General features: G+C 39.1%; 1 protein-coding gene across 8 annotated transcripts in view; it reads right to left on the bottom strand.

Annotated features, from left to right (window-relative positions):
• The window catches only part of LOC100919025 (protocadherin-11 X-linked), a 559,214-nt gene extending 535,150 nt beyond the window's left edge, over positions 1–24,064 (bottom strand). For 3 of the 8 annotated variants that reach the window (XM_031944710.1, XM_023507050.2, XM_031944709.1), the window contains exon 1: positions 23,586–24,063. The gene's annotated coding sequence lies outside the window, so the exon portion shown is untranslated. Of the gene's footprint in view, positions 1–8,124; positions 8,217–18,714; positions 19,031–19,380; positions 19,519–23,585 lie in introns of those variants that run through there. The other 5 variants (XM_031944703.1, XM_031944704.1, XM_031944705.1 and 2 more) reach the window with 5 other exon arrangements.
• Positions 24,065–26,533: the final 2,469 nt, after the last annotated feature.

The following is a 26,533-nucleotide window of genomic DNA, read 5'->3' as shown; positions in this document are numbered from 1 at the left end:
CCCTTATCGGCTAGATCCCCGTAACCACAAGCTATTGTGCAACATCTGTTAATTCATTTCAAAAGAAACATCTGAGTTCCTAATAAATGTGTGGCACTGCCTCTGTCCCTCTTCGGTCATGTGTAAAACTAAAGGAAGTAAGACTAAATGATTTCCAATGCCCCTTCCCAGCTCTAACATTCTAATTAATTATTCACCAAGGTTGTAGTCCTGTGATAAATGCTTCCAAATTGCAGGTAAATGTTTCACAAAAGTTCCCAAATTTTTTTAAAGTTTCTGCAGATTAACAGATATCTTTAAATTAAGTGAAAAAGTTCATGAATCACAGACCACAGCATAGCCGGTAACAGTAGCCTAGTGAATCTTTCCTTGTTTCCTTACAATCTTTATGCATGTCAGATTCTTATTAAGATTTCGACAAAATATAAATTTGGAGATTGTGGATGCCTTTGTTCTTCCGTAGCATCTGATTGCCACTTCGTTATTTTGGTCTAAAATTCTAAACATTATTTTAAACACAAATTATGAGTTTTCTGAGGTATAAAATACAGAAATACCATTCCTCTACCTTCATGACCCAGATTTTCAGAATGGGATCTACACTTTAAATCCTTTCGATAATTGCATAAGGGGCAGCTTGGAAGGAGATGATGTCAGGGAAGTCTGTCCTTCCACTAGAATGGGTTCTGATGATATTTTCTTTTAAAGAGATTTGAATAGAATTTCGGTGGGTAGATGGTAATGGAACCACCTTTTTCTTTTCTGAAAACTGAAATAACATTAATAGGCATTTTAAAAAATGTTTCTCTTGAAAAGGAGCAGCTACTTTTCTATAAACAATCCATTTAATTTAAATAGTCATGGAGACTTAAGAAAATTCTTCTACTTATTGCAGAATCACATGGGAGTCAAAAACATGCAAATGCATATTTGGTACATACATTTTCATGGAAATTTCTTGATCATTTTTCTTATGAGAAAACGTGCTCTGAGAATTGTACCAAAATGTAATCAACAATCCAACCTCAAGGTTGCTCTTTTTTTTTTTTCTACAGGCATAAATTCGTCACAAAGACTTTGTCAGCTCTGATTTCTGTATCAATTTCATACAAGGCTAGTGACCAATTTGCATACACAAGGAGTATGTACAAGATTTCCACACTGAGAAATCATTTGAATTTATAAGAGACTGAGAAAAAAGATATGATCATGGTGTTTTTCTTAAATCACTTAGACTCTAATCTTCAATTAATGCATGAATAAATTTTATAGTTAGAATTTCTAATGTTAAATTTCATACATAAATTTCTTATCAGGAAAAAAAAGATAATCTGGGAATATTCAGACAAGTTGTGCCAGAAAACCTATTTATTTTCTTCTAGTTGATGAGATTATTCCTTGAAGCATTAATAGAGATAAAAGAATAGCAGAAATAAGTATCTCTCTAGTGGACTTTGCTTTGAAATGTCCTTGATATGAGCAAAGGGTGGGGAAGAGAAACAGTTCTAGGTGAATTCTAAGAAAAGAAAAAGGAATTGGAAGAAGACAGCTATAAGGGGCAGAGAAGAAATGGGCTGAGAAATGATATTTTAATTATAAAAATTCACTAAGTTCCAAGTGAATGTAAAACATGGTTTACAGCATGATTGGAAAGTCTCATTTAAAATCTCTCCTTGTACATCTTTTTGGACTGAAAACCATTTTGTCACTCTGTGGTGTTTCCCATAATTCTTTGGACATAAATAGACCTCTACAGAGAATTTTGAATCCTGGAATGATAGTGCTAGAAGATATCTTAGAAATCATTTTACTCAAACATACTCACTTTATAGATTGGGTATCTGAAGCCCACAAAGCGGGAAGTGACTTGCTCAAGATGACACAGCAAGTGGCAGAGCTGAGACTAGAACTCCTCTTACGGTACTTTCAGCCCAGACTTTTCCCACTATATCAGGTTGCCTTTCCCTACTGCCAATGACTATTCTTTTATCATCATATTTAGAACTGGAAGGGATAGTAGAGCTCATCAGTGTAATTCCCCTCATTTTCCAGGTCAGGAAAGTAAGCTTCCTAGGTCCACAAGGTCACGCAGGGATTAAGTATCAGAAGCAGGATTTTAACCCTGCTGATTCTACCACTCAGAATTCCTTGTACTGTGTCTTAATCCTTCCTACTGCATATTGTCAGAAGTTATACTTGGTTGGAGAGAAAAAAATGATATCAGCATTTAACTATTGCAAAAATAAAACTGAGCAAAAATATTTGAAAAAAATTTTCTTTTACAAGGTTATTTATTTAAATACAGTTTTGAGCTATAAAAGCAGTCTCATTACTTCTTAACTGGGTCCTGCCTTTCCTATTAGAATAATTTCCTTAACCTGTATGTATTCTGCACAGAGCCTGTCCATTTTCAATTTGTCGTCTTGACTCCCACATGGCTCCACTTAGAACACAGTGCTGTTTACTAGGAGGCATATGGCTGAATGACTGGAGACAGGAGAGAAGAAGGATAATGGGTGACTGGCATTCTCATAGAAAGGGGACCCTTGAAATAGGCAGATACTGAACTGGGAAGATGAAACAAAGATTCCAAGGACAGAGGTCACAAGAAAGGTGTGTTATCTATCATAAATGACACTTGGGAAGATTAGGTGGACATGAGGAAAAGGTAGTAATTTCATTGGTATGGGGAAGTCCTAATGGAGACTAACTGAGATGCTCTATCATTTAAAATCTTAGATACTTGGCTTGCTCATCAAGAGATTAATGATGTGCTCAGAAGCATCAAACTAGTAATGTTTCAGAGGCAGAACTTGAACCCAAGTCTTCATGTTACTGAAGCCTCCTTTCTCATAAGCTGTCACAATGCCTTTATTCTGCCACATTACTTATACATAATTCTCTGATTGAGGATTTGTACTAAACAATCATTATAATGCCAATCAGTTTAGGCAAGAATATATGAGCATATGTATCCCATATGGTTCTCAATAACTATGGTTAATATACAATGATGCAGTCTCTTAATTAGGTACAGTATATTCAGTTATCAAAAAATTTAGAGACAAATACAAACTATTTACATATTCTAACATTTCATCTGTTTTATAACAAGTCGCATCTAATACTTGGCATTCCAATGTCATTTGGCAATATCTCTGTAAGAATACTTGATAATTTACTCATATAAATTTATATTAATTTTGCTGCTTTTAAACACTGCGCAACAATCAATACTAATCCTCTAGAGAAGAACGGGTCTTTTGGGGGGCATTTGTTGTCACATTTACTTTAACAGTCAGCCAGAGAACTAAGGAATTGGCCAGTAGTTTTGACATCTCAATACATCTGATGTAGATTACATTTTGTGTAACTTAACAGTCTTAGAGGAGCCTGGGTAACTTGCCATAAGTCACTCACTTAATAAATGTCAGAAGCAAATTTTGAACCCAGTTCATCCTGACACCAGTGTTCCATCTACTCTACTACTTTGTCTTTCTGGGGCCTAAGATTAGTAAATCTGAAGTTCATTAAGAAAAAGTCTCTTCCCATATTATGACTTACTTATCCAAAGAATGTAACGTATATTAAATTTAAAATATTTTAATTACAAAGGAGCATATATGTTTTTGATATTCTAGAAATATTAATGGAAGTATATATCAATATTCAGCATGCTAAATTCAAATATTTGCTGTACAGGTAGAATCATTGGAGAAAAACCAAATTGAATGTTACCCATTTCTATTATAGCTTTCAACTACAGAAAAGTGTTTGGCAATTGCAGTACTCTAAATTTTTAGCTATACTTTTATCCTTCAAATTTCTTGGAACCTTTAACTTGTGGATTTTGCTAGAACTTAAATGTCACCATCTTACGGTCTTACTATTCTATTTCTCTCATTCCTTCCCTACTAAAATGAGAGATGAAAAGGGGGAAGGCCCAACAAGCCAATTAAAAACTGATTCTAAAGAATTAGGAAATAGCAGAAACTCAAATCTTTAAATTCTGAAGAACAAGGGACAGGGGTACATCAGAAGATGCTGGTGCCATAAGAATTTACAAATGGATGTCTTGGAAGTAAAACGTTAAAAAATGAATTCATTTGTGCCATTTAATTTAAATTTTAAAAATTTGTGCCATTTAAAGCAACAGGCTTTAAATTTTTTGTCTACATAACAAACTAAACTTTTTATAACATTGTTCTATAGCTGGTATTCATAGAAATAGAAATATACCAGTAATATAAGTATACATCATATACATATATATGTATATATAGTTGGAGTATATTGGAGATATTGCCTTGTTTTTTTCTGTTTCATGCTTTCTTTAAATTTTCTCATCTTTTCAGCAAGTCTTTCCAGAACTGTGTCATACTTATTCTTATTCCACAGAGCAACCTCTAGAAAGCTCAGGGTACATAATAGGCATCCCAATAATTGTTGCCAAAATTATTCAACATTGGCATTAATAGATCCACACTGCATTAATGGCCCTTCAGTCTGCATTAATGACTCCAATTTAAAGATGCAAAGTGAAAATACTCGACAGAGGGCCCAGTTAATTCCTATCTGATCTAATAAAATAGTTTCATAGGCCTCATATTAGATTATATAAAGTAGATTTCTCTGGTTATTGAAACCGAGGTGTCAAATGACAAGAGGTAGAAGTAGAAGGCAATCCTTCATAAATTATCTACCATATATATATTGATGGATAGATATTACATATGCAGACATATATACATGTATGTTACATATGAATATGCATGTATATCCAGTCAACTGTTCATTGTCTAGCATAACATAAGTGAACAGTAGCACAGACACTCCAAAATAGTGGTTTGTAAATATATTTTTTTTTCTTCTAAAATGTGTTTGTACTTTCAATTAAATTAACATTTTAGAATATTCTTCTATGAATTCACAATAAATACTTATGAGATACAACTATACTCTAAAAGCCTGATAATCTCATTTTACTATCATGGACCCCTACAGTGAAGCAGGACAGTCTCAGCAAAATAGCTAGCTCATTGCTTCCCTAGAACATGGAAGTAATTATCTGATTTTTGAAAGACTGTTTTTCCCTGCCAGCTCTTCTTCTATGGACAGAGTAAACAAATTCATCATCTATGTGGACAATTAATTAATACTTAATTGAATTAATAATTAAATTAATCATACCAATAATAATCGAGAAAACTACCAAGGCAAGATTCTTCAAGATCGGAAATACTTTTGGAAGAAAATAGATCTGACTGGACATATTTATATTGAAACAACACTTTCTTAGTAGTTTCAATTTATAAGAACTGCATTCTACTTCCATATTTCTTTCAGAAGTGAGTCTCCTTTCCATTATCTTAAAACCAAAATACATTCCTTCATACTAACAAAATAAAGAATAAGTGGTACCTGGACTTCACCAAAACCAAACCGTTAAACTCTAAACAATCAAGAGTTCTCTAACAAGTGCTAAATGTAGCATCAGGTCAACTCTTAGTAGACAGTTATAATCTCCAGAATAGACATTTGCAAAATTGACTGTAACAAGATTCATGCTCTAGAGAGTTATAATGAGACTGTGTGTAAGCTTTAACAAACTAAGTATGTATACACATAAATAGAATACCCAATGTTAGAGCTGAAAGGAACTTTAAAGCTACTCTTGAGACCAATCGTCTCATTTTATACAAGGGGAGTCTAAGACCTAGAAAAGTGATATTCTTGCAAATCAAATAATGCTTCATTTTTCAAGCCTCAACAGGGAAGGCAGCGTTCCACATATTAGTAAACTAATTTTCAAGATAACTAGAATTTTTTAAAGATCTTTTTTTGGGAACATGTTTGAAAGAATTAGGCTATTAACAATTTTTGAATCTTGGACATATGTCAATCAACTAAAATGACTATCATGGAGTAATGAATGGAGAGCCATCCTCAAAACCAAGGAGATAAACGTTCAAGTTTTCCTCCTGCTACATAAGCTTGTTCAACTTGGAGCAAGTCTCTTAGATAAGAGATTCTCCTGGTTCTCGGGATAACCAGGTCATTAAATTTCAGAGACTTGGTCTACTGACACGGGTACAGGAAGTTTCCTCACCTATGAGTTCCTGTTACTCATGAAATCACAAGCCTATTCCCTATTTGGGGGGTTCTTTTGGCCACTGGGATATTAATCTTCCCTTTCTTCCTACAAAGCTAAGTTTTCTATATCTATCCATAGGGTGATTTCATAAAATCCTTTTTTTCCTATGAAGAAATTGTGAGCATTTGGCAACAGAATAGGAATTCTGATTCTCCTTAATATTAAAATTGTAGTAGAACTAAAACCACACGGAAAGGATAAACATGTGGCTTGAACAGAAGACCTGAACTAAATATTTTGTTTGGGGACAAGGAGAGAAAAGGATTATGCGAATATAATTTTTCCAAATTCAAATTCAGTGGCAAAATGATTTTACTCATGAGAGAATCATATGCAAAATTTGCAATTTAGGTAAGACCTTAATCTTGGACAGATAAGATAGATTTGTCATAAGTCCAAATAGAGGTATGGTCAAAAATGGAGAGAGCCTTTTTGCTCTAGTATTTGTTGGCAATTAATCAACTGTTCTCAGATCAATGAAAAGTATAGGTTACAGGCTCCTAATCTTCATTTTGAAAAACAACATGACCTTTGAAGGTGCTTTTACTAAACACAAAAAGTTTGTCACTCCACTCCAGCAATCTATTAAAAGCCAAGAGTGTTAGACATTTTTAGCAGGGAAGCAAACACCTTTAAAATAAAAAGTGAAAATATTTTGTTTTCATTAAATATATGAAGCATAACCTTCATTGACTTGTTCTACCAGGAGCACTTTAATAAACACTCAGTCTTTATTGTAGAATATTTTGTGGTTCTTTTCCACAGAATCATGTTAAAGGCAAGAGAGGATACAACCAGGTTATTATAGAACTTTTGGAAATTCATCCTCTTACATTCAGGACATTTTATATCAAATTCCCTTATACAGTAGATGCTATTCTCATGAAATTCTATTTAAATGTTAAGGTGATAGACAAATAACCCTGAAGAATAATGTGATTTTAAATGATAATTATAATCATATTATAAAAATCAAAGCTTCAGTAAGTAAAATTCATCTTGTTTTGGTTTTTAAGGAATCTCAAAATAACTTATCCACTTGAGTATTACTAATTTTGCTACTAAAGGATTCTTATTTACAGATATTTACATTTGTAAATGTGTGTGCATGTGTGTCTGTGTGTTCCTAGTAGGAAAAAGACTCTGGAAGTATGATACAGAGTAGAAAACCCAACAAGTTTTAGCCAGGAGACCCAGAATCTATTATCTGTCATTTACTAGTTGTGTGATTTGGGACAAGGCATTCTTCTTTGGGGGTCTCAATAAAATGAGAGGGCGAGCTCTAAAGTTCCATGTAGCTCCAACATTTCCTAATTCTATGACTACTGCAAGGCTAATGTTTACAAATGTAGGAAAGTTAGGTAATCTTGGCCAATCTCCTATTAGGCCTGTGGCATAAGTGAGATTTTTTTTAAACTTTCACCAAATTTAATACCAATTAGAAAAGTAATGTTAACACACCAATAAGCACAGAAATCAGTTATTTAATGAGTCATTTTAGAAAGCATCTATCATTAAAGCAATAAGTGAACTTGATGAAATGTGATTCAAAAATCTAGCTGTACAAATAGCTTTAAGTTACAAATATCTATTAAATTTGCCAAGTCACTGAGTGAATTGATCTTTTAGCTGAAACACATTCTACTCCATGAACTACTTTGACTGTGTTATTTTGTTATTGATACTACTAGGAGAAAAAAAAGATATAACTTTTTGGAAACAATTGACTCCACAATTGACACAGTTTAGAAACTATATAACTAATTACTTATTCTTTTATTTTGTTTTTTTAAATTTATAGATCCTTTCTGATCTTGAAATCTAGGAAATAAGCTTTCCTTTCATCTTTTCTAATTCAAATCAATGTAGACTTTCCAAGATGATAAATTATCTACAATCAAAGATCTGAACCTCCAATCAGAAAACTTAGGTTTGAGTTCAATCTCTGTTTGGTTAAGGAAATCACTTACCCTTTTGAAGTTTATTTCTTCATAAGTACAATCGACATAATACTTTCACTAACTATCTCACAAAGTCACCATGAAGAAACTCCTTTGTAAACCTAAAAGCAATAAGTAATTATTTTAAAAGATGCTACATAAATAAATAGACCAAGAATAATGGTGATCCTAACAAAATTTTGCAATATATTTTGAAGGATAATGTTTGCTTTTTCTTGTCCTGGTTACTCCCTATAGAATATTCATAGTCATTTATGCTTTTAAATCAACTAATTATCCCATGAGATTAATTAAAGGACCTATACAAGGTTTGCTTCTTTTTCCTTTTTATTTTGTGCAACTCTTAACAATCCATTTATTCCAGGAGAAACTGAAGTGTGATTTCCCAGTGGATCAAATTGTTAAACCCATGTGCATTATTACAAAATATTTATTTCACTAAAATCCTAATCTCTGTCTCTAACAGAAAGAGAAAGCCGCAGTCTTATTAAGTCTCATGTTATCAAAAGAACCAACCTTTTAAGCCGATATACTGGGCTAATGATTTAAGATACTGAAATGAACTGTACTGATATAACGTAATTGTAGTTTCATAGGAATTCATTTTCAAAATTCCCAAACCAATCTCAAGTTATTTATTCATCGGGATTTTTTCCTTTTTTTTCCCCAAGAATTGTACATTTGAACTTCCCTCAAAGATCCAGTTAATTGCTTAAAATTTAAAAGTAAGGTTTTAAAAATGATATCACATTTAAGGGCAGTTTCTGTCCAAAAAAAAAAAAAATGCAGAATATTTTCACCTTCCTAAAGGAATGGGAAGAAGTAAACTGTTGATCCAGAGAGCTCATTTCAATTTGGAACCTAATCCTAATTTCAGATTTTAACACCTCTCTAATTGGAGAACTAAACTAATTTACATCCTTCAATGGGAGCATTGTATAATATAGATGCAGTTCAATAAAACTTTACTCTACTATGGATTAATAGACATTACAAAGTCCATTTTTAGTACTTCTGCAATATTTGCCATTCTGTTTCATCTAACAATGCTTAGAGGAACCTTCTGTTTCTTTATAAATCATGGATGTCCATATGGCATTGTTTACTGAGAAATTTTGCTAAAGTTCTCATATATTTTCAATAATGTCTTTAAGTACTTTGTTAAAGTCTAAGGAATTGTGCCTGCTTAATTCAACTTGTATTCAGTGTTTTTTATTTCACCGGATTAAAAACAAAAACACATACCTTTCTTCCAAATACTTATCAGAACTGAAACAAAAGAAAGGTCAACAAGTTGAAAATGATGGGTCATAGTCGTCTCAAATGCCAAGTCAGATCTTTTGGGGAGCCTCATTATCAATATTTCCAAGATTTTTCTATGTTGGTAGCTGGAATTCTATTATTACTACTACCAGTTTTGTAGGGTTATGAGATAAATCTACTTTTAGAAATTGCCATGAATGTTTAATGTTAGCAAGGCAGCTTGGCTAGCGAGATAAAGACTACTACCCTTAGAGCCAGGAAGCCAGAGATTCAAAAGTCCTTTCTCTGATACATACTGCAAATGTGACCGTGTGAGCCTGGGCAAATGCTCTATAGAGGCCAGTGGTGTTGACGCTCAATAGAAAGGGAAGAGGGGCAGTAACCCCAAATGAGGATGCCCACTCTGAAAACTGACTTAATTTTAAAATGTAAATCTTAGAGTATTTTTATTTATTTTGTTAAATAATTTCCCAATTACATTTTCATCTGTTTGGGACAACACTCAGAAGTATTGTGCACCTCTGTGGCCAGCAGGCCACATATTTGACTCCTCTGCCGTTGGAAACTTGAGAAAATGTTTAATTCAGATTTCAAAGATATTATGAATGAGCCTGAATTAGTGGAGAAATCTCCTCAACTGGGAGTTCCCTCTCAGGAAATAACAATCAGTTCTTCTTTGAAATAACAAATTTATCCCTTCTCTCTATGAATGTGTCATTTGGTTCTGAGTCTCATTTCACGGAAATGTAGTTTATGATTAAGTTTTGTCTATAAATGCTCTAATTTTTTAAAGACTACATTGAATTCTTTTTTGGCATTTCTTCTTTCTAACATACATTTCATAGTTTTTCTATAAAATATGGTGATATGTTTTTTGTTGTTATCCACAGTCATAAAGACTGTGAAATACCTTTAGTCTAGCATTATTTACTGATAAAGTTAAAAATAATGAAATTCAAGGCAATATTGGCAGACAACCAAGTTCATTAGCACTTACAAAAATTTCTTTAATCCAACTGGTCTTTTAGTTCATCAGGATTCTGAATATGCTACAAAACAAATTCTGTTCTTTCCAACTTACAAAGACTCAGTTAACTAACGCTATTTGATTCGGAAGGTGATGGTTCCTAAATTCAGTCAAGGTTTTTGAAGTGACAGCTCTTTAAATGTAACCTTGACAGTAACTTGACAGTAACCCTGACAGAACTACATTATGCTTCCTATCAAAAACATTTATATTTCAGCTATTCTAATAGCTGATTTCAAGATATTTTTTTTAATTGGCAAGAAGGATAGAAAATTTACTTGCAATTTCAATGGTATAGGAAACTCCCACATTAGAGAAATCCTTCCACAGGTGCAGGTTGGCACCATCTCTGCAACTTCATAGTCTTAATGAACTTCTTAAGAGAATTGAGAGGTTCAGTAAGGCCCCAGTCATGGTCAGTATGTATCAAAGGTATGGCTCGAACTCTCATATTCTTAGCTCTAAGGCCAACTAAGAGTTAATACCTTTTTCAAGTATGAGACGGCTACGAAAGATACAGAAATGATTCTATGTGGCAAGATAAATGAAACATAACTGAAGGAGACCAGATACTTTTCTCCCAGAGACTGATTTCATACTACTCTATTATTCCACTAAATAACAAAGATAAAAATTTGGCATAAGAAATTATTCTGCATTCTATTACTTAGTTTGAATTTGCCATTCAGTAGTTAAATTTCTTTTTTTGTCATGTGGAAATCTCTACCAAGAATTTTTTTGCTGTTCTAGGAAATATCACACTCTAATAGGAAGGTAGAAAAATTACTTTTGAATTTTATTAAAAGCAATTTGACTGGCCATCTTTAGTCTACAAAATTTAATCATTTTTTTCATTGTCAATTTTAAGCTTGTATATAGAAGTATAAAAATTTAGCAAGTGTTTATAATTCATTATCACTTAAGATTGCCAAAATCAAAAGCTAAAAAAAAATAGACTGCCATTACAAATCATTACCAAACTGAATCCCCATTTAATTCCACAGTTTTTCTTAGATGATGATATGAGCCCAGAATTTATAAGCAGTCATTGATCTTAATGGACAATCAGGTACGATGGACAAAAAATCCCAAACCAAAAACCTGGCCCTTAAATACCATCTGACAACTGTAGCTGTGATCAAGATTTAAACATTTGCCTCAGGTAATCCAATATATGGTAATAGAAATCTCATTTTGATATATTTTGGAAATGGTCAATGTGGGGAGTTTGTTTTGTGTGTATTTGTTGCAAAGGTTTTTTTTTTTTTTTAATAGTAGGGGAGAGGAGTGAAAAAGAGAAAATATTGTTAATTAAAAATAAATTGAATAATTAAAAATATCATTTTTGGAAGCTGTGCAAAAGTTTCTATACATAAATAATAATTGCCTCCAAAATGTTTGTCTTCAAAAGGGGATAGTAAGATATTTCGTTTTGGCCTTTAAACAAAATAAAACATTATTATTTTTATTGGAAGGTTAAACCAGAGATTGAAATTTAAATATTGGAATAAATATTGTAACTTATTATAAAAATCTGTAAAATAACCTTAAACAAAAGGGACTGAAAATAGATCTGCATAAATTGAAAGAAATGAAATGAGATAAAACAAAAAATTATTATCTTGAAATTATTGATAAAATACCTACATTGGGAGTAGAAGTATAAATATTATCTATCGGCTACTTTCCTAAGATTACATTGAATATGAATTTGTACAAATGCTTTTTATGGAATTTAGTATATTATCTCTTTAGTAATGGTTGTGATTAGAAATGTTTTATTGGATCTTATTCTTTCTATTTTGCTTTCCTTTTCTTATAGCTGCCCAATCATTACATTTTAAGTAAAGATCTTCACAGCCTTTGTTTAACCAGCTGTCCACGAAAATCTACGGCATACAAAAGCATGACTGCCCAGGTTTTCCTCAAATGTTCTATTTTGTACTCATTTGTTTTATTCGACAAGCCACCAAAAAAATTATGAATGCTATTATCTCATGTTTAATCAAAGAAAGACTTCCTGATGCTAATTAAAAAACATCTGGCATTACTATAATATTGTGAAGATTTCCGATATTTACTTAGAATCAACTTCTTATAACCCCTGAGAATAAAGATGTAATTCTAAACTGAGAGCTAATAATATACTTGAAAAAGTTCTCTCATAAAAAGAATGTGGCCCGTATTCCAGTCCATTTTTTTTTAGCTTTAGTCAAAACTGAAATCATTTTCATTTGATACCACTATCGCTATACCTGGCCATCAAGTAACCAAGAAATCAAGCCATTTCCCCCATACAAATGAGTTTTAAGGGAAGGGGAAAACTATCGGAAGCAATTCCAAAGAGGTTGCCTGCTCAAGCAGAGGCTTATCATATAATGATGCTGGACCCTGTTTTCATTTTGGTTTCTGTTCTTTCTTGTTTCCCATTGTTCCATGTTCCCCTAACGCTAGCCTTAAATAAAACAAATCGGAACAAAATCAGGTAGGAGAAAAGAGGAAACATGCTTTATAGACACAGTGCCTAGCATACACTAAGTAGCTAATAAATGTTTTCACTAATCAAATCTGAAAGACTACCTTTTGTTACCTGTTCCTCCTTATGCCTAATGACTTATGTATGGGATAAGTTGTCTATCGTAGCTAGTTGAAAGTCACTATCAAAAGTCCAAAAATGTATATTTAAAAAGCCGTACTCAAGGAGAACTAGAGATACAAGAACAAAACGTGTAATGGCCCCTAATGGTAGTACCAGTTTAACAAATAAAACTAGATTTTAAACAAACTGCTTATTTCAAGTTGCCAGTAATAATTTTTTTGAAAGCCTCAACCCGGTTACTTTATCTTCTGTATTGCTTACCTTTATGTCATTCCCTTCACTGCCTGATATGCAGAACATTTGTTTTTTTTTCCTTGATTGGATTAGAAGTATTAAATTTTAAATTTTAAAATGCCTGAGATTGAACTAGAGGGGAGAAAATCCTCCCATAAAAGATGTCAACTACATTAGCCACATTTAATTTGCAAAAACAAGAAGTTCAATCAGCACTGTTCTGGCCAAGGCTAATTCCAAATTATATAGCCATGTTCAAGAAACACTTGAAGGAAACAACGAAAAGAAACAATGCAATGTTATAGTTCTAGATATTGTCCCGGATCCCATAATTAGGATAAGTCAACATCAAAGCGTCTTGACTACAGAATATCTTCTATCATTCTCTGCTTCGAGTGCTAGCCTTTGTTCAATCAAATCGTGAGCTTCTAAGGGCAATCTCCCAGTCAAGCTTCATATAGCACTTGGTAAAGTGTTACATAAACCTAAGTTATTCTCATTTCCCGGAGTACCTAGTACAGTGCCGGGCACACAATACATTCTTTTTTTGTTTGTTTGTTATGTTTTTTCCACATAATACATTCTTGATTACCATGATCGTTTTCTTGATAACACTACATTATATAATACGGGATTAAAGTAATGGAAGTATGTTCTATATGAATGCTACGTATTACACAGGAATCATGGAAAGGGACCTTAAGAAATCATCTAGGCCAGTGATTCTTAAAATGCAGTCCAGAGACCCTTGGATCTTCAAGACCCTTTTGGGGAGTCTATAAGGACAAAACTATTTTCATAACAATACTAAAATAGCTTAATATCTAATATGGAAAATATAAATAGATATAACCCCTAAAACACATTATCTTTGGGGGGCTCAAAAATTTTAAGGGTAGAAAGGATTCTTGAGATGAGTTTCAGAATCGTTGATCTAGAATAATTTCTTCTTCTATCTCATTTTCCAATGAAGGGAAATGAGGAGCAGAGATAGAAAGTGATTTGCCTAATGTGACTTTCTAGTTCTATTTATTAGAATAAGAATGTAATATATTTCTAAATCATTCTTTTGATCATATAGGAACAAACATATCCCTCATCTAAAAGAATACAACTGCTTGAGTAGCAAGATTGATACAATTATCATGATGCATTGATACCTCAGATAAAAAAAAAAAACTAGCCAATTCCTAAAAGAAGGTGAATTTTAAAAGTTCTATAAGGTACTCACATTCACTAACTGTTGCATCCTTTTTAAACTTTGCATTTTTAGTAAAAAATGTAAGATAATTATTAAAATTATAAATTATTCAACAATTGGCTATCTGCATTGATCAAGATTGTTTTCCTACTTCAATGAAATCTCAAAATTCTCTATTATTTGAGGGAATGATATTCATTCAATTAAAAGTGTTTTATTTTTTGTCATCGTATCCTCAGCTTCTAGCACAGTCCCTGATATACTGTAGTTGCCTCATAAAGGCTTATTAAATAAATGATTAAGATGAGTGTGCAGACCATCAGAGGGGGGCTAAATGTGAGGTAAAGATTGGAATCGATGCGCTAGAAAATCAAATAATATATTCAACAGGCACTCAATAAATATGTGTTGATTTGATAAAGGATACATAGGAACTTAATTAAGAGAGAATCGCTGCTTCTAAAGTAGCCCGTTGGAAGAACATAATTGTTGTGGAAAATAATTAGGAAACAATGGCAAAGAATTTTGAAGAATTTGCCATGTCAAGAAAGCTTAGCTTTAGTCAATGTCAGTAAACTACTTCTTAATCTAAATAGTATCTATGAATTGAAATAAGAAAGCTAGAAAAAGCAGCAGATTGCAAGAATCACTGCAAAGCTCGTACTTACATTTTCATCATGTAAATGTTTTTTGAATCTTAATGAGAATACATGGCAATAAATTAATATTTTTTCTGCAAATAGTTTGATACTGGCACATCAAAATATATTAAATTATTATAATAACATCATTTTATATAATTAGCTAGAGAAAACTCAGCTATCGGCTTTTCAAAAACTTTGCATGTTCAAAGACAGATTGAGAGGGACGAGGAAGGGATCATTTCTTTGTATTTGTGAAACAAATGAAAAATGCAGATATTGCCACTGTTTCAAAATTTTTTTTCTACCAATCCTACTCTTCTTCATTGCATAGCACATTATAGCCAATTATAAGGGCAGTTTAAATCCCTAAACAGCAAAGCTTTTAAAAGTGCAAAAACTGGAAGAAGCTTTTATGATTTCTGGCAAGTCATTTTTATATTGAGAAACTCTGAGAAAGACTTGCTTTTTTTCCTACCCCTACCCCTGCCCATTAATACCCTTGCATGATGAGAATGAGGTCTTTCTAATCAGATCTCAATTGAGTTTTCCCTCTAAAATGCCTATGTGACAAAGCCGGCTTTCCGTTTCAGTAATGTTACACAAGATGACATTTTAAGGGGGGGAGCAGTCTTGTTGATTAAGTTCTCTTAAATATTCAAACCTTTTCCAAACAATATTAGTCTAAACAGTTTAACCCTTTAAAAACATGAATATAAAACCAAAGGGTTTTTCAGTACTTCATTTGGTGCTTTCCTTCCATACTCTAAAGTACTGGTCAAATCTTTTTTAATTGAGCTCTGCACGGTTTTAATGACCTATTATGTGAATCTAATTAGATGCACTTATAAATTGTATTATTCCTAAAGGTTTCCCGGCTCAGAATCCTTTGCTTAGGACTCTTATGAAGTGATGTTCTATTCTATCTTATGTTTATTTTTGTATGTATGTGTTTCATCGCCCTGAGAAGTTCCTCAAGGGCAAAACTATATTAGTATTTTCTATTCTCTATGTGCTTTGCACATAGTAGGTATTTAATGAGGGTTTGTTGAACGAATTCCATGGTTTCTCCTATTGCTGTAACTGTCTTTGATTGGAAAATCAGCTGCATTGCAATGCTCCAGTTCAGGAGAACTGAGCAAATGATAACCTGGAGAACTTGGTTCATATTTTCCTTATTTTAGATTAGGGTGCCTTTAATGTGATTTTAAATTATTAGTGTCCAAGTGTATATTTTGTCTTATTCCATAGAGAGCGAAGGCATTCTAGTTCATAACATCTCCTAGTAACACAAAAAGTCAGTAACAATTTTTTTTAATCTCACTTCCAGTGAGGTTGATTCTGATATTAAAGTCCTTGTGCACATTTCTTTTGAAGAACAATATTAAGGGGCAGCTAGGTGGCACAGTGGATAGAGCACTGATCCCGATATCCTGAATTCAAATTTGAAACTTAGCTATAGCTTACTAGTTATGTGACTCTGGGCAAGTCACTTAACCCTGATTGCCTCCACCCCCCCCAAAAAAAATCAGAAGAACCGTATAGATAGAAGTCAAACTTTGTTTACCTTACCTTTTGTCACTTTTGAGCTTGATTTTTGTTTAAAAGTGATAAGATGGTCTAATGGAAAGGGAGGTCATTATGTGTGTCTGTGCCTCTTTTTAAAATGTCCAATAGATTACTGACCAATGTCAGTTCTCACAAAGGTTCCTGATATATTAATTGGGGTTTTCAGGAAGAGAAGTGTCTCATTCCTAATTATAACTCCCTCAGAAATGGGGGTTATAACAGAACTGCTGACAAGCCTCTAACTTTAAAAGTATGAGGACCGTCGATAGGCCCCTCACTTAAGTCCACGAAGAATACAAATTCAGCCGAGGACCACAGGGTCAGATCTTTGATCTCCCTTTTTGCAGAGGCTGTGATAGATAAAACCAGTTCCACTGAGCATATAGTACTATGCTGCATATAAATTATCCTTCTACCATATCGAGATATTCTTACACTCAAATTTAAAGAAAAGCTGTAAGGATGAACAGTATATCCAGGAACCTGAGAGAGCAGAAAGGATTTCATCACAGGAAAAGTTTTTTTTTTTTTAATTATTATCCTTCTTTTCCATTTTAAAAATTATTCTATAAGGTCTGATTTTAGAGGCTCTCGTATGTTGGTAAATACATTGACATGCATATTGACCTCTTTTTGCATGATACCATTTTAATACTTCGCGTGAAAATATGTATAAGGGATTAAACAAAGCTTGGCTTGCCTCCAATAGGTATATTTCTGAAAACAACTTAAAAGGAAAAATGTCTTATAGAGCTAGATCCTTCTTTCCTAAAAACTTTGACACGAATATTTCAAAATCATCAAGGACCTCACTTGAAGATCACTCTTAAAGAAGAGGTCACTGTTCTTCCGATTTTCTCTACCATAGTGAAAGGGATATTCTTACCTTTCTCAAGCCGAGAAATCCATTCTCTTACCTTTCTCTGCTACAAAATTTACAGTTTTGAAGTCATTCGAGTGTGCAGCCATTACCCAAGCTTATGTACACATTTCAAATGGAAAAACAAATGACTTTAGATCACGGGAAATATTTTTGCATTCTGAGCAATCTTTACATTTAATCAACACCTTTGCTCTACTTATGTACAGAAGCTTTATTATGTATTTTAAAACAAATGGATAATGTTCTCTGTAAATCCTACTCTATGTGTAGCCGAATATGCTTAACCAAATGATGTCATCGTGACAATTCCAAAAAAAAAAAAAATTCCTGGGGTACCTCAAATTGTTCACTGGATTAAGGACGTGTAGAATATTTATATGTTGTGTCTAAACGTAGACACTTTTGCCTCCCCCTCGTGCCGCTCCCTCTCCCCGCAAAAAATAACCTACTTCCTTTCCCCAATTGTTTTTGGCTATTCCTCTAAGTTCCTGCGTGTGTGCGTGTGTGTGGTCTGACTGTTCTGGGTAATTTCTTTAAAGATCCCTCGGATTGTCTGAAAGAGAATTTCACTACACCCGAATGGGGCTTTAGCCCTCTTAAGCCTCTAGATCTCGGCAAGTTCCTGAGAGGGCTGCCAGAAGCTCCCCTTGCCCGTTCCTGCTCCTGGCCCCCAGAGCCTGAGCCTGCGTAGACCTAGGGAGAAGACAATGCTCCTCTGCTCTCCTCTTCCCCTACGTACCGGGCCCTGACAGTGGCAGTCAGGAAGCCTTCCAGAGGGAATTTCTATTTCGCAAAACCCATAAAAGTTCTGGGAAGAGACATCTATACCATGCCCTGTCCTCCCGGCTGCTTCAGCCTTCCCTGCTGCTGAAGCCCAGCGTCTGTTGGACAGCGCTAGGAGTCGGGTTGGGGGGGAAGAGATCCTCCCATTCTTTGCAAAAGATTCTCGGATCTCTCAAAAATCAACGTCTCTCTCTGGCTAACGTGCGCTGTCCTCGGTCCCCTTCTCCAAACGCGTAAGGCGAAGCTGGCTGGCTGCTCTCTGACTAGCTCTAAATGGAGAGGGGGAAATCTTAGGGCAAAGAACTTGGTTTCCGAGACCAGAGGAGTTCTTTGCTCCCGTTTCACTCCTTCCCCGCATAACCCCGACTCCTACCCTTGGAACCACCAAAAAGCACTTACGTATTTTGCTGCGATCCCGACTTAATGCAGTTCCCACGGGAGGACTGCAACCGGCTCGATAAAACGCCTTCCTGCGCTCCCCTCTCTCTTTGCCTTTGCCTTTGCCTCTCTCGCTAGCGCAACCACGTCTGTTCCCACACATTCCCGAAACCCCCCGATTTCTTCAGGGCGCCGGGACGCCATGTGGGAAGAGAAAGGTTTGCCAGCTTGTGTGAGAGCCCTGTGCTTTGCAGGAGCTTACTCCGGGAGCTCCAAGTTCGGGCTGCGTGGCGGGCCAGCTTTTGGCTCCGCAGCCGCCCCACACAGATGGTGTGTGTGTGTGTGTGTGTGTGTGTGTGTGTGTGTGTGTGTATGTGTGTGTGTGTGTGTGTCTCCCCTGTGCTCTGCCGCAGCACTTGCTCTATCGTCTTCTCTAACTCCAGGCACTTTTTCCCCAGCCCAGGGGACTTCCTCAGTGTCTTGGGGAATTCGCCAGTCCTAGACATCTCTTCCCGTGCCCCCCTCCCCTCCCCCCAGCTAGCCCACTCTGCTGAAGGGCAGGGAGGGGCCGACGGGGGGGTGGGGGGCAAAGAGGGAGGGGGGAGGGGTAAGCGGGTGTGCGTGGAGGGGGAGAGACGGGCTTCTAGACATCCAAGATGCTTACTCTCGTGCCCCCTTTCTGCTTACCTTCAGCTCCTGCTCTGGCCAAGACGTCAGTCTACACCGGCTGGCTGCTCAGTACAGCAGCAGGGCGTCTTCGCCGAAGCCAGGCAGTCCAGGAGCAGATTCTGAGAAGCAAATCCTAAGTACCTCAGGGAGCAGATTCTGCCAGGGCAGAATGGAGGACGGGAGAAAAAGACAATGAAACACTGATTCACTGAGATTGCCACGGGGCCAAAGGAGCTTAACTTTTTGATCCAGGCCGGCATTTTTCGGTAGGGCTAAAACGACAAGCATCATTGGGCGTTTAGGGCACTGACGCTAGTCCTGCCCTCTGAAACCGGCTCATTTTCTAATTTGAGGGACAACAGTCTGGAACTAACAACACTGGGAAGTGGGGGGGGGGGGAATATTTATTTATTTATTATCTTAAAAGCAACTTACTCTCTCCTTGGAGAGAAAGAAAAGGAGAAAATGAAGTGGGTAAAGCATGAATCATAGGGAACACGGAAAGGAAATGAGGTTTATGGTGTGTGTGTGTGGGGGGGATGGCTTTGGTCCCCCAAATAAGAAATCGGCTACCTTTGGGGTACCCTGCGGGAAATTGCTACGGGATGGAGGAGAGAGGAATGGAGTAAAGAAGAAGGAAAAAACGTTTGGAAAGGAGGGAGGGGAAGGGAAAGAGGAAGGGAAGAGGAAGAGAGCAGGGTGGATGAGTGGGAAGCTCTCTGAACCTTGGGCATGCTATCCCAGCCTCCTAGGTTTTCTGTACTCTGCTCTCCTTCCAGGCAGAAAGCAAGTGCTCTCTGGCGCTGACATCATTGCAAAAAAAGGAGGGGCGTAAAATGGAAATGCAAAGGGAGAAGTGAGTTTTCCTCTCTCTTAAAGGTGCCCCCTCTCTCTGTCTCTCTACCTACCTGTCTCTATCTCTGTCTCTTTGCGTGTGTGTGTGTGTGTATGTGTGTGTGTGTGTGTGTGCGCGCGCGTGTATGTATATGTGTGTGTGTGTGTGTGTGTGTGTGTGTGTTTCTCGAATGCAACCTTAGAGCCGAAGCAGCCCTCAAGGGCCCGGTTTTGGGTGGTTCCCCTCTCCCCAGTTTCACTTGACTGTCCCCTTGACTGTCTTTCACCAGGGGAGAAATTCATATGGTGAGTGCATTTATTCTCTTGTTGCCCAAAGAAAGGAACAAGAGAAGAAATGAAATTATACTTTTAGTTAAAACGGCTCAGTTTTTTTTTTTTTTACCAGGAGGAATTCGAGTTTCCTAGGATTTAACTCCCTCTTTCCCCCCAACCCCCCCCCCACACACACACACTCACTTTCCCCTCCAGGGATTTCGACGATGTTTAGGAGTGCTTTGTTTCAAACAAGTACATTTATCGTCAAATCCCACATAGTTGTTACCAGGTTTAGAAGATGCTCCCCAAAACCTGGTTTCTTTGGCTCTCGCACAAGAGCTTGAAATTCACTGAGCCGTCGGGAATTTGGAAAGGGACTCAGTTGGAATCTCGTTTCTGGAATGCTCCCTGCACACTCCACAGGCTGTATCTAGCTAGTGTGTATGTGTGTGTGGGGGGGCGCAATTCTTCCCCCCCCCCATTTTTTTCTCAGATCACTCCTTTTCTGTCTCCTACTTATACCTTGCTCATTCATCCAGGAAAAAAAAAAAAAAAAAAAAAAACTTTCTAAAGCCAATCTTTTACCTTTACATTTTTTTTTAGGCTTCTTCTCTTACCTTTGACCAGAGTCCTTCACCTCTCCTCTCTCTTTTATGCATGTTACAGTGGCCTACATTTAAATTCTAAGCTTCTAAAGCAGGAATTCTTAAACTAGGATATGGGATGCTTTTGAAAAAATAGATCAGGATAATTGTATTTCAATATAATTGGTTTCCTTTGGAATCACATTGTTTTATTTGAATGTATTTAAACATATTAGTATGAGAAGAGGCACCTAGGTTAACTAGACTGGCAAGGTTTTGGAAATGCAACCCCCCCCCCCACACACACACACACCAGCAAGCACAATTTCCCCTTGGCTATTCTGCCACCCACAAACTGCAAAGGTAACAATTAGGATTAGGTTTTTTCTAAGCTCTCACAAGCTATTTCTTGAAGAAAGAGAGTGATTTCCCCATTAATTAATTAATGAGGGAATTAAACACTAATTAACCTCTCAGTTTTTATTGGTACAGTTGATAATTTGAACTGAAGAGCAGGACTTGATATCTACCTCTGTTGCTTGTCACCATGTCAGATATGGTTCATGGAGATCCTTTTGGACATTAAAAAAATTTCTCCCCTCTGTTCCATAGATCATGTAAACTATACTTTTAATAATGTAGTCAAAAACTGCATTAACTCTTTTGACTACCACGTCACAGTCTCTTATTTCAGTGAGCTTGGAGTCCACTAAACCCGTCTTTTTTTTTTTTTTTTTCCAGAGTTTGGTCTCACCTATCCTTTATGTGTGTAGTTGAATTGCTTATCCTAAGAGTAAGACTTCACATTTATCTATATTGCATTTCTTCTAGTGCTACTTGGTCCATTTTTCAACCTGTTTGGGGAAAGTCATTAAGTCCCACTCTACAGGTGACTGAAGGGTAACTTCAGCCAAGTCCTTAGCTGTGCTTTTGCTTTTGCCTTGGGTTCCTAATGCCCACAGGCCAGCTCACCTCCTTATCCCCTCCCCATAATCACACACGAGGCTTATTGTCTAGAGAAGTACGTCATTTAAAATTCCTACCTAACCCTAGTCATCCTGTGGTTTATCAATGTAACCTCTAAAATGTGGTACCTTTAAATGAAGACAGTATTCCAGATGGGGTCTGACCAGGGCAGACTTAAATGGGACTATCACTTACCTCATTCTGGACACTTTTATTAATGCAGGGTAATACCGCATTACATTTTTTTTTTTTTGACTCCGGCTGGGCTTGCAGTACCCCTCCTTTCTCCTCGCCCCACCCTCCCCCCTCCCTCCCCACCGCCACCCTTCGGACCCACCCGCCCTCCCCACCTCCGCCCCGCCCCTAGACCCACCCACCTCTGCCCTGCTCCTCCCACTTGTCCCGCCCCTAGTTTATTCCCCGCCTTCCTCTCATTCTCCGCCCCCCCATTCCCCACCTACTCCCCGCCCCTCCAACCCCCCCATTTTTAGTCCCCTCCCACCCACCCGCCCTCCTTCCAATCTCCTCCCACCTTCCCAGCTTCCTCCCAACCATTCCATCCTCCCCACCCTTTCATCCAAGGCTTTCCCCCCTCCTTCCCCCCACCCCGAACTGCTGTTAAGCCAGTTCTCCCTTATTCTCTGCATTGGTATTTTGAATTTAAGTATAGGACCTGACATATCTTTAGATCCGATCTATTCTTGCAGTCTGTCCCTATCTCCAGATCCCCAATCTCCTATGAGGTCATTCATTAGGCAAAGGAAAAGCCTTTACCTGCGAGTTTTCCTCTCAACTCATTTAAAGACATTTTCTCAAGAAAAGGGGCAGTTTTCACTGCAGAAGTTTTCCCACCTAGCAAATTGGGGAGGAGGGAGGGAGAAAGGAGAGGCGAGGAAAGGAAGAAAACGGAAAACTCTCCGGATTAGTTCGGCTTGGGCGACGGAGTGTGCACTACCTGCAGCTGGGTGCGCGCGGCCGTTTGAAGGGAGGTCAGAGTGGGAGCTAGAGCCGGCGGGAGGCCAGCGAGGGCAGAGGAGCGGAGAGGCGGCCGCGGGGGGGAGGGGGGGGGGACGAGACGGCATGGGGATGACACAGAATGGCCGTCAGGTCGAGCCTGGGCTGTTTTCTCCTAGTCGCGTCGCCCCTACCTGCTACGGTCGGGGAAACAGTGCGGGGTGCAGCCTTAAAGGTCTGCCCAATATCTCAGCTATCACATCCTCCGTGCTTGGCTTAGAGGAGTGACGCTCGAGTGAGAGCAATAGCCCCACGTGCACTCTGACAGTTAATGTGGGAGTTTTTCTAAAGTAACCGGGCAAACGGTGTGCAAGATTTGGAAGGGGGAGGGGGAGAATCTCTGGCTCTTTAACGATCGATCTCCCCCTCGCCCCAAGATCTCTCTTTTGCCCCCTGGGAAAGAGGGGCGGAGAGGAGGACGCCAAGAAGCGTCTGGGGCTAGGAAGCCCGCCGCATCCTCTCCAAACGGACGGCAGGACAGCTAAGCATGATAGATGGTCTAGGCGGAAAAAAATTGACAGTGGTGTTTCTTGATACCGAGATACTCACCGGGTTAGCAAGGTCTTCACTCGGGCCGAACTGGAGCTTCCCCCACCGCCGGCCGGCTACCTCCGCATTTCGTCTTGGAACGCCCGTGGCGGCGGCGACTGAGCGCGGTAGCCAAAGTGGCGGCAAGTGACCGCCGGAGCTACGGCGTCAGTGGCGACTGACCGCGGGGCGAGCGTGGCGGGGGCGGCCGCGGAGACGGGGCCCGCGGCGCTGCTGGCTGACCGCGGGGGCGACCGCCGCCGTGGCAGTGCCGCCGCTGCGGCGGCAGAGCCGCCGCAGCGGCGGCCGGGAAGGACTCGCTGGTCCGGCTCGGACTTGTGGGGCTCTCTGGGCTCTTCGGGGTTCCGAGGGTCTTCCTCGGCACCGGCTTCCGAGGCTCTTCAGCCCCTCTTCGCCAGCGGAGGCTCTTCTTCAGGGACTTCGGGCTGCGGCCGCTCTTCTTCCTCCGACTGCTGCTTGACAGTTTCGCAGACTGCAAGGAGCCGGGCTGGTGCAGCCCCTTTTCAATACTAAGGGGGAGGGACCAAAAAAAAGGGGGGGGACGAGGAGGGAGGAGGAGACAGGGGCTCCGGGGAGGGAGGGGGAGACGCCGTGCCTAGCCGCCTGCCGGGAGGGGCTGGTGCAGCGCCGAGGGCTGGCCCCCTCCCCACACTCACATAGGCGCGCACACATACGGACGCACACACTGCCCCCCCCCTACCACCACCCCCGCACCCCTCTCTCCCCACCTCTAAGGGGCGGCCTCTGCCTGCTGACGCGGGAAACGGGGGAGAGGGGTGGGGGCCAACAGGAGGTAAATCTGTAAGTTACCAATGGCTCGGGAAAGGAGGCAGGAGCCCGGCCGCCCCTAGCCGGCTCGCTCGCCCGAGGTAGAATAACGGAAAAGCTGCTCTGCCGGGGCTTGGGCTCCCGGAGCGGCGTGTGCCGAGGTGATTTTCCCGCGGCGGAAGCCACCCCGTCCCCTGCAAGTTGAACTCATTCACATTTTCCTAGGCAAGTTTCCCAGCTGCCTTTTCTCGGCAGCAGACAGGCAGACTAGGCGGCGAGCCGCTTAGCTCTCCCAGACAGGGGCTTCCGAAGCTAGAGTAGTGTCAACGGGCGGGGGGGGGCCGGGAGCGGAACCGCTGCGGCTGCACGATGCGTACGAAACTGGCAGAGGGGCTCGGCGCCGGCCGAAGCGCCGCGGTTTTAGGCGTTAGCTGTGCTTTCTCACTACCTAGAGGAACGGTGTGAGGGAGGTTACGGTGCGCCAGGACGTTCCGAAGTGTCCCGCCGCATCGCCTAGAGCGGCTGGTCGTCTGGGTGGAAGCGTGCCCGTGGCCGTGGCCGTGGTCGTAGCGGTAGCCTTCCGGGGAAGCACTCTGGAGGTAGGAGGGTGGACTGGGAGGGAGGCGTCCAGCGCAGTCTTCAGTCTGCCTTTCTGCCCCAGGGACAGTGCACCCCAGCGACAGTGCACCCTAGGGACCCGCATCCTTATCCATTCTTTCACCAAGGGGCCGGCTGCCTGGCTCCTGCTCTCTTAGGTCAGGGCACTGGCAAGCGCCGGCTGATTCCGATACAAAATCGTCTCCTGCATTCCCCCCCCCCCCAATCTTCCTATTCTTTCTCGGAATGTGGAGTTAGTGGGTGGGCAGGGTCCCGATCCTTGCCTCCAGGCAGATGACTCGGCTCAATTTTTCCCCTAAGCTTCCTTTTATATTAGCTCCGGGATTCTAGCAAAATGAATTTTCTCTTTGGGGACTCAATGGGGAAAAGCATTTCTCTAGCTCGGTACCTTTCTGGCAATTAAGACCCTCTTCTCTGACACGAGAAGATGAAAAAGTTAGATGCTAGGAGCATCATATCCCTCCCGGTTTGAATCCGTGCAACAGATGCTCGTTTGGGGGAAACTTTGCTGGTAGGGACACAATTCCTACAGGTCTGAAAAACTAGGCGAATTGTAGTTTGGCTGTGAGCAGTTCTCCACATCCTAAGAATTCCCTAGGAGAGCTCACCTCCCCGGGAAACATTTCCTCAGGAAGGGACTGAGGTGGTGGGGAATTTCTCCTTCTGCTGTTTTCCACAGCTATTTGCCAGGACGCCGTCAGGCTGCTCCCGGAGCTCCTAATAGTGCTGCTTTTGTGTGCCGGCAAGCTCGTCCTTTACTCCCAGGTTTTTCTCCGAGAGGGAATGAGTTCTGAGCAAAGCATTTCTCTCTTAATTAACACATTGGCGACAGTAACTTTTGATATAATGATTGAAAGCACAGGGCATACATGACAGTGGTTCACTTTTAGCTTACATGCGATCACACCGGATCTTGTATGAAAAAAAAAACATATTGTAATCAGAAAACAGCAGCTAAATATTATTACTAGCTTTTAATTGACTATTCCCCCCAAACCAGGAGGCTCTGCTAATTACCAATAGCTAGAAATGCTAGATTGAAAGTATATGACAATAAATTCTCCTAATTACAATTGTTTTGCCAGAATCCAGAAGCCTTCTGATTTTTCTCTTTTGCCCATCTGTGGAGCTGATAATTCCCATACCCTAGCCTTTTTTTTTTTCTCCAAGTCTCCTCAAATTCAGCTGGCCTTGTAACTCACAATGGGCTCATTTAAATCATTTTCCCTTAAGAAATGTTAGATTTAATTTATCTTCCTTCCTTTAACTGTAATTGATCATAGCCTGTATCCCTCAACCATCATGACAAACCCATCCACATCCTCAGGTTGATTTATTAGCAGGTTAAAGCATTTTATACACTTACTATCATGATCTCCCTTTTTAAAATATTCCCTTTTGTCTAAGGGTCCTATTTCTATTACTTATATATTCCCCAGATGCTATGGATCCTTTTGGAGAAGCTAATGTAACGAACGGCTCAGAGCTCAGGCTGAAATTTTTTCCCTTTCTCTGTTTTTTGTCAGATGCTGAAAATTGGAAAACAAACTGCAATAATTTTT

Source organism: Sarcophilus harrisii, chromosome X (genome assembly GCF_902635505.1).
Source record: "Sarcophilus harrisii chromosome X, mSarHar1.11, whole genome shotgun sequence".
In the NCBI taxonomy this organism is placed as follows: domain Eukaryota; kingdom Metazoa; phylum Chordata; class Mammalia; order Dasyuromorphia; family Dasyuridae; genus Sarcophilus; species Sarcophilus harrisii.
Note: the sequence above shows the minus strand (reverse complement) of the source record. Positions and strands in the feature narration are given on the sequence as shown.